Genomic DNA, 9,333 nt, shown 5'->3' on the forward strand with positions numbered 1-9,333 from the left:
CTGTAGTGGCCAGTCTGGGTCAGGAGAGAGTCCAAAGTTGACAGCCAGACTTTGCTGCTGCCTTGCTTCCGGCTCGGCCCCTCTTGAAGAGGTTGGGGATATAAACAAGTGGCTTCTGCCTCTTCCACGAGTCTCCAGAGCCTCACCTGGAGCAGCAGGAGCAGCAGGTTCCTTGCTCCACGGTCCCGGGAGTAGGGTCCTGCGGCCGAGGAGGTGGAGGACCGAGAGAGACCAGAGCCGGCAGGGAAGAACAGGAGCGGCTCGGCCAGAGCCAGGAGTGCGGGCGGAGAGAGAAGCGCAAACTTTTATGGGGTAAGAGCGGATGGGTGGAGTAGGGGGGGGGGTGTTGGGGGCGCAGGGGGAGGGGTGTGCTGAGCCGGGAGCACACAATCCACGCAGGAGCTGGATGGGGAAACCACCTGCAAAGGACTGGGGTCCGGGAAGGGGGGCGGGAAGCGGCGTTGCGGGGCGCGCGGCGCTGTCCTCAGCCCTGGGTGCTGAAACAGGCGGCGGAGAGCGCAGAGAAGCCAGGGCGGCTCTGGCTCTCTGCCTTCATGGGGTGGGGTAGGGGAGGCCACCCCGCGCCCCTCCAGCGCGTTTTACCGGTTGGGCTGCCGTCCTCTGTGCGCTGGCCGTCGGGGCGGGAAGCAGAAGGAGCTGGGCTGGCTGCACTGTGGACAGGAAGGGGCCAGTGTAGCGTCCTTCCCCCACCCCCACCCCAGCGCCGGACGCGCCCCAAGCCGAGCCTCCGCTGCTCTGGCTCCGCGGCCGCCTGCCCCCCCCCCCGAGGTCCCCTGCTTCTTCACTTTGGGCAAGGTAGGGGTGCAGCGTCACCCGGACAACTGGAAGGGCCACCATGGAGCAGTGGGTGAAGGATGCAGGGCTGCCTCCGCCAGACCTACTCAGTCTAGGGGCCCAGAGAAACCAGATGGACTGAGAGGAAGCTGCCAGGAATGAAAAGTTTGGAAGAGTGGACAATATTTTTGTTTTCAATGATAAAGTCAAACCCCAGTCTTGGCTGTCCCGAGCCTCCGGGCTTACTTGGTAGTATTAACGGGCCTCTGATCCTTGGCAATCCACTAATTGGATGAAGGTTCCTGGCTTTCTGTCCCTAGGCTTTGCTCAACAAGCCAGCTAGCAGCACCCTCACCCAAACTGCTAAGGCCCACAATGTATCCTTGTGCTCTGGCCACCCCGAGCTGGCACTGGTGCGCTGGAGAGAGGGGAGGGCTGTTTCTTTTTTTTTCTCCCTTGTAAGCTCCCTTCCTTATGCTTTTGTTGGGACTTTTAAACTTCATAACTCCCAAGCAGGTCTCTGGCTACAGGTTCACTGTGGCCAGGAGTAGGGGGGCAGGCTCAAGCCTGTCCTTGAAGGTGAAACTATACCTCAGATGTGCAAATAGCTTGCTCCAGATCTCCCCGTGGCTCCGCTCCCAAATCTCTAGAGAACCTACCCCATGAGCAGCACTCATCAAACATTTCATTGGAGTGAAGCCAGAAGGTGAAGCTCTGTCCCTGGTACTTCAAACCTTTGGGAAATGGCCTGCTACCTGGCTCATACGCCATCCCATAATGGACCTCTCAGACTGCCCCCACATCCTCTGTTGGTGATCTAACCCCACCTCCTCCACACATACTTTCATTCATAAACCAAGCAATAATATGGTTGTCTGAGCATACAGTGACCATGTGCAGTGTAGTCTGGCACAAAGCACCATTTACATCCCCCTCAGTGAAACCTGGGAGGGGAAAGGGGTCCATAGAATATTGGACAAGGAGTGTGGAAGGAATCCACTTGGTCAGGCTGTCCCAAATCCAGTCTTCTATGCTGATAATCTCCGAGGAGAATTGGTTGGGATTTCATCAAGCTGATGAGTGTCCTTGTAGGGTGGGTGGAGGTGATACCCACCCACCAATGGCTAGGTACACATTTCCTCTTCAGCCTCTATTCTATTCTGTGGCTTCTACTTGGATGCATATGCCTGGAGGGAGCGGGTGAATGGCAGCTTTCTAGTACTAACTAGTCAGCAGAGGATCTCAAAACACTTTCTCTGGGTCTTTGTTCAGAACTGCATGCGCCTCTTGCCTTCGATGCTGTTGCCTTTGTTGTTTGCATTCACTCTCTGCCAGCAGTTGATGCATCTGGATAATAATAAGGTTACTATGGTGACCGATCTCCTGTCACTATGGCACCCAGAAGGTAGCACTGGAAGCTGCACAGGCACTTCTCTAGTTCTGGAAGATAGCTCCAGCCACAGTTTTCCTTCAGGAGTGGGGAAAGGATGACAACAATAGTTTCCAGAGCTCTTATCTGTCCCTGTTCCTCCTCATCTGTCTTCTCAGATCTTATTCACTTGCCACTAAGCACCCAAGACTTCAAGGTTGAGACAAATCCAACTTTTTTCTCTCTCCCCAATTACATTCACTGTGGCCAGGGGATAAATAGTTTTTCCCTCTGGTCTAATTCCTTTCAGTTAAGCAGTGTAAGGCAAATTCCAGTGGAAGAAACAGAATTCAATCCATTAAACAGACACAGACCCTGCCTTCTGGGATCTTGCTGCGCAGTGTGGGAGACAAAATTTTACATCACTTGTGATCCAGCCTATTCTTGGGGCTGAAGAGGAAGTAATAGCAGCCCTGAAAGTGGAGTAAAGTGAAGACTAGATCCTGGTGAAGAATGGACTCCCAGGAAAGGACATTAATACTTGAATTGGGATATTGGAATTAATACTTGAATTGGCAAGGAAGAGGGAAAAGATCTTCCATGGTAGAAATACCAGCAGAAGCAAAGGTGTGAGAGTTAGTCAGAAGACAGGTTCCACTGAGGTACACTGAGGTAGCACACTAGAACATTCAATGGCTTAGCCCATCACCAATGCAATGTCCGAGGTTATAAAATTTGGGGGTCCAGCATCATGAGAGAAGCCCAGTGTCCAGAGCCTGTCCCTTAGCTTTGCTCTGGCCTGAAACAGAGGTTTAGAAATACAGGAAGCATAGGATGAGATTTAATGTGCACTGTCTCTGCCAATAGATGACAGAAGAAAATTCATGATCCATGTAAGGACAGAATGAGAGATTTGGCTTAGATGGAACATTCAGTTTAAGCTGACTTGATCCAAGTTATGGAAGTCTTGGATGTCAACCTAAGACATGGAGACTTTCTGCTGGAAAAAAATAAGCAAACCCAATGTTCTTCTCACAAAGGTGACACGAATAGAAGTATCTTTTAGAAAGACTCGGGGATCACTCTGGGAGGTTCACTAACTCACTCATTTATTCATTCCACACATACTTAGCATCTCTAAGTGTCAGACACTGGATAGATTGCAGGAGGAAAGGACTGAAGATGGGAAATGAGCAAAGATGAACAGTTCAACAATCCCAGGGAGAAGAACAAGGACCAAGATAAAGGTGAAGGCATAGACAAAAAGGACCAGCAGTTTCCCCATCTGATTCCTCACTAAATACTCAGTAGCTAACTGAATTCTTGGCACCTTCTTAGGGTTTAGTTCATTTCTGAATTAATGAGGAAGAGGAAGAGAACAGAAGGAACTCTTCAGTTAGTACTGAAACTATTAGGACTTGGTGATGTTGGATCTATCTAGGGAAGTAAAGTGGAATTAAAGTGTCTTAACTTAGTGGTCAGTTGGTTTCAGGTATCCTTTATGAATCAACCAAGACAGGGTGGGGGAGAGGAAAAGCATGTTTGGGAGTACTTCAAGAAGCTAGAGTGACATTCAGGATAGGTTTGCCCCCAAGGAAACCTCTTTCCTGGATATACCGCACCCTTCATAGGACCCACACCTCTGGACCTTGTGGAATCCCAAGGTACTGCTGCCCTCCTTTTCAGGATTCACACACTTTACCTTGAATGCAATGGAGGAGTTAAACAGGCTCTCTAGTGCTAACACTGGGTGCCTTTAAACAAGTCATACGATAATTTCTGAATCACATCTTCTTTATAGGTAAATTAGAAGTCATAGTTACAAGGCCTTACAAGGTTATTAGGAGATTAAAGTAACTGAAGTGAATTCCTTCTTACAGTGCCTGACTAATGGCAAGTGCGCAAAGTTAGATATGACCATCTTATTATTTTCTATCATGCCAATGCATTACTGTTATAATCACACCTAGAAAAGTTAATTGAGGGAAAAGAATCTACCTCACCTTCTATGCCTACAACTAGGCTTGGGAAAGTAGGTCCTTGAACATGGAACGAAGATCCATCGCCTGGCCTTGCTGAACTATGGTGTTGAAATAAGACAGGCAGCTCTGGAAAGAACATGTATGGGACTGGCTACAAAGATTTGGATTCCTTAGTTCTGGCAACATCTAGAAAGCCCTTCTGTCCCCTTGAAATCTCAAACAGCTGAAGCTTATTACAAAGCATTAATCTCAAAACTGAGCATACTCAGACCTGAGGAATCCAGAGTCCTATTAATCCTAGGCATCCTTGTAGAAGGTTGAGACACTTTCTAGCTATGAGACAGGCCTCTGAGCTCCTTTGTTGAGTAATGTAATAGTTAATCTCCTTCCAATTCCAGTGCATTTTTCTCTCGTTCCAAATCTCTTTCTGTTCTTGAGAACAGTGTCCTCAAGTTCAAAGTTTCAGAAGCTGAAACTTTGCAGATGACATTTGGAAACTTCTGTTTGCTTGTTTCTCACACTGCCTGAAGTTAGAACAGGAAGAATTCTGTCTCTCAGCGGAAGAATTCTGTCTCTCAGCCATGAGATGATTTCTTGGGGGAAACAACTCAACTCTCCTAACTCAGATTCATTCTCCTCATCTTAGTGCAGGAATATTGTTGGGTGTGAGATGGTCTATGTCCACTCCTCAGAAAGGGAGAAAAGAATTCTGACTCCCATTCTCCTCGCTCCCACCCCTGCCACTTCAGCCCTGGGCAAAGCTGAATATACTCCCATCTTCTAAGACCTGAGATGCCCTTGGGACCTTTCTTAGGCAGGTATGGGAAGCTGTGATACTTACTAGTCACAGAAATTGACCTTGTTTGGAAGGGCAGGGAATTAAGCCTGCAGGCTCTACAGTTGAATTAATACTGTCTAATTAGATGGCCCTGGCTGTGTGAACTCTGTACTTCAGTTTTGCTCATCTGTAAAGTAAGAATGGTAATGGCATCTCTTTACAGGGTTTTATGAGGAATAAATGAGCTGATATAAGTGAATATTGTAGAATAGGGCATGTCATAGTGGACATCCTCAAAAAATGCCATAATGATGATAACAATGATGATGGTAGATGGTAAGATGAAGCTGCCTCTTGACATTTCCCTATTGGGTTTATATTTTGCCAGTTAGAGCAGATGTTTGCATTTTAAGGTGTTTTAATTTTATATTAAACACTACTTCTTTTTAAGTCTATAGTTCACATGCCACAGAAGGCATACATGGCAAGTATACTGCTTTTTTAAAATTCTATTCACAGTTTTATATCCATCACCACAATAAAAGTTAGAACTTTTAAATACTCCACCAAAGAAAACCATGTACCTGTTAGCATCCTCCCCTTTCATATTGTCCCTACTCCTGCCAGACAACTCTTATCTTGATGGATTTGCCTATTCTACAATTTTTCTATAAGTGAAATCATGTGGCCTTCGATGTCTGGTTTCTTCAACTTGGTGTGTTGTTTCCAGTGTTCCATACCATAGCATGAATCACCATTTTACTTTTGTTGTTGTTGTTGTTGTTAGGAGATGACATTCCAGTACGTGAATAAGCCATAATTAGATCCCATCTATGGACAAGAGATCTTTCTCCATTTATTTATTGCTTCTTAAAGACCAGTCTTTATATCTTTCAAGTGCATCCTTCATGCTCATAGTCCTTGAGGACATTGTGGGGAAAGGCTCAGGTTGCATTTAATCATATGGCAAAGAAAATGCACATTGTCTAAAATGATGTGTTCTTAGATCTCTGATCAAATCCTGGAAAACAAACTCATTTGAGAGATGCTCACAAACTACTCCTGGATTTGTTCCAGTAATCCACTTCAAGGTCACTTTCCTAGCTGGCAGAAAATAAAGTTATGTCTGTGCATTTCTAGTCTCCTGCCATGGATATGGTAAACAGCAAAACAAAACAAAGCAAACCACAGGAGAGATTTCAGAGTGAGACAGATCCAAGCCTCCCTTTCCTCATTTGCAAAATCAGCATTGCTCCTGCCTCTTAGAGCTCCTGAGGATTAACAGCAAAAAGACTTGGCAGTCCTTCACACTGGGGGGCTCTGGCTGTATGGTAGTTTTCATTTTCTTCAGAGCCACTGTGAAATCACTGGCTGTGTTTTCGTGGTTTCCTGGGTGAGTTCTCCTACAGTTTATCAGAATCAGGAGATGAGCAAACATGTAGGGCCACTACATATTCTCTTCAGATGTCTTGGCTTAAAAATATAAATACATGAATAAAGGGAAAGAATTAAGTATTTGTTTTACCTTCCTACCACTGATCCACCAAGTAACAAATAACATGACACTTTCTCTTTTAAGATTATCTTAGCTAACTGAATGAATAGCAAAATTCACCAACTTACAAACTCTAATAAATTGGTGTACATCATGCAAAGAAATACAGACATTATGGGCTGGGTTTTTTGTGGGGTTTTTTTTTGGGGGGGGGGCATTTTTTTGCCTGACGTAGGCTTAAACTCAAGGCCTGGGCGCTTCCTGTCCCTGAGTTTTTTTGCTCAGGATTCATCCCACTTGAGCCACAGCTCCACTTCCAGCTTTTTTGGAGGTTAATTGGAGATAAGAGTCTCCCAGACTTTCCTGCCCAGGTTGGCTTTGAACTATAATGCTCAGATCTCAGCTCCTAAGTTGTTAGAATTATAGCCATGAGTCACCAGTGCCTGGCATCATGGGCTTTTTGATTAAAAAACAGTGACCTCTATGAAATTATCTTACCATTATCTCTAAATTTGACTAAATCTCAGTATAATTTCTAGTATGTGGAAAATGGTTTTGAGTTGGAATAAGCAAAAATCTACACTACAGGAAAGTGTAAGACAATTAATTTTTTGCTACCAAGGGAAACAAGAGACATGCATAGAAAATCTTGATTCAAAATACACAATTGTGGCATGGGGACCAGGATTTGTGTCCAGTGTGGAGGATGCAGCCGAGGGGGCTGAGGAGAGTTGCCAAGGCTGGAGGTAATATCCTTTATTTGAGGGCAATCTTCCTGTAAATACACAAAGAAAAGTAAGTTGGTAGCTTTTCCACAGAACCCCAAAACTTCTTTAAAACTTAGTCTGGGCCCCTACTAGATAGTTAAGCTCCTTGGAGAGAGGACAGAGTATACATTGTTATCTGATAAAACCCCAGACCCACAGGGCAACGGTGGCTCACGCCTATAATCCTAGCTACTCAGGAGGCTGAGATCTGAGGATCATGGTTCAAAGCCAGCCCAGGCAGGAAAGTGGCACTCTTATCTCCAATAAACCACCAGAAAACCAGAAGTGGTGCTGTAGCTCAAGTGGTAGAGTGCTCGCCTTGAGCTGAAGAGCTGAGGGACAGCGCCCAGGCCAAAGTTCAAGCTCCATGACCGACAAAAACAAAACAAAACAAAACAGGTCCTAGTATATTGTCTCATAACTGCTCAATAAAAAGTGTTGAATATCCTCTTTCAAACTGGGTTAATTGCTTGTAGTGGAAAACTTATTCATTCCACTGGCTTCTTATTCTCTTCATCAAACCCATCCCTCCTCTAGTTCCCTTCTTCAGGCAGTGGATAGACAGTACCATCGGATCTCTAAGCCAGCGGTCAGTGCATCATGCTCAGCATCTCCTCTTTTACTGCCTCCTTATGGTGAGTCAATGCCAAATATGCTGATCTTGGTCACTTGCTAGTATTTAATTTGTCCAATTCATTTCTCTACCTAGTTCAGGTAGTTCAGGTAGTTCTTGTCTAGTTCAGGATATTCTCTCTCCCTTGAGATACTGTAGCAGCCTTCAGTTGCTCACTCCATCCACCCCTCAGGTCCCTGTACCCATCCTCCCTGTATAGCTAGAGAGGCCTTTGCCTATCTGACTATATCCCCTCTGGGCTCTGGGGAGAAGCTCAAGTTTCCTGGCACATCCTGCAGACAACTCTGTTGTGTCAACTGACTCGTTAGACAGTCAGATCCTTTGAAAACAGGTTTTATATTATTTTTTTTTAGAAATTACAAAAACTCAAATTATACGCTTAAGTTTGGAAACATGAACGATGGGTTAGGACCCAGCTGTGCCAGCAGCAGCCTTTGAGTAACTTGGGGCTACATTGACCTTGTGGTGTGAGGCCAGACCCCTGGGGCTGCTTAGGCTCCTCGAGTTGGCCTTCCTTTGGATGCAAAATTAATTTAGTCTGGGATGAGTCACTGGCTATTTCTAGAAATTGCCATCTTTCTGTGGAGTGCTGTCTACTGATATTTGATACACATGAGCCATGTGTCTGCTCAAGAAAGCCTGTGCAGGTCTATTTTAGTGAGCCCCTCCTCGGGAATTTATCTTCCAACTGGAAGAATAGTGCTGAAATTATAGAGGGGGCCTAGCACAGTAGCTGTGCCCTCGTAAGCAGCTTTCTTTTCTCTTCAATCATAATGAGACTTTTCAACATCCTCCACAGAGGAAAAGTAGAAAAGTGGTGAGCAGAACATGTCACATTGGTAGGTTTTATTTAGTGGTTTGTTTGAATAAACTACCAAATATCTCTGAATCTGTTTGGGTCATCTATGAACAAGGATGAAGATATCTATGAGGATTAAATAAAGTGAGGTGTAGTATATTTGGGGGTTTTGCATTATCTTTTGTGAAGGCTTTTTGAATGCCTCATATTATTACTTTTTCACACTTTGTGTTGAAAAGTATTTAGGGAGCAATTAAAATATGTGCCAAGGGATGGCTGTTTGTTCATTCTTTTATTCATCTGTTGAGCACTGCACTCTGAGCAGCTTTTTGGCATGTGGCATAGGCAAAGGAGTTAAGGCCTTGATTGTAGCCAGGCATTGGAGTTACTCAGGAGGCTAAGACCTGGAGGATCACAATTCAAAGCCAGCTAAGACACAAAAGTTCATGAAACTCCATTCCCAATTAACCAACAAAATGTTCTACTAGAGGCAAGGTTTGAGTGATAGAGAGCCAGCCATGAGCAGGAAGCTGAGTGAGAGCTCAAGTCTAAACATTCAAGCTCTGGTACTGACAGAGAAAAAAATATTTTAAAAATATACCTTGTTTGTGCCTCTGGCTTGAAATAGCCCAGAGATGACACACAACAGGAACACAGTGTACCTAAAGAGCCACAAAAGAAGATGGAAGACATCATCTGAACCACAGTGTGCCT

Source organism: Dipodomys spectabilis, unplaced genomic scaffold (genome assembly GCF_019054845.1).
Source record: "Dipodomys spectabilis isolate Male_0828 unplaced genomic scaffold, ASM1905484v1 ptg000187l, whole genome shotgun sequence".
Taxonomy (NCBI): domain Eukaryota; kingdom Metazoa; phylum Chordata; class Mammalia; order Rodentia; family Heteromyidae; genus Dipodomys; species Dipodomys spectabilis.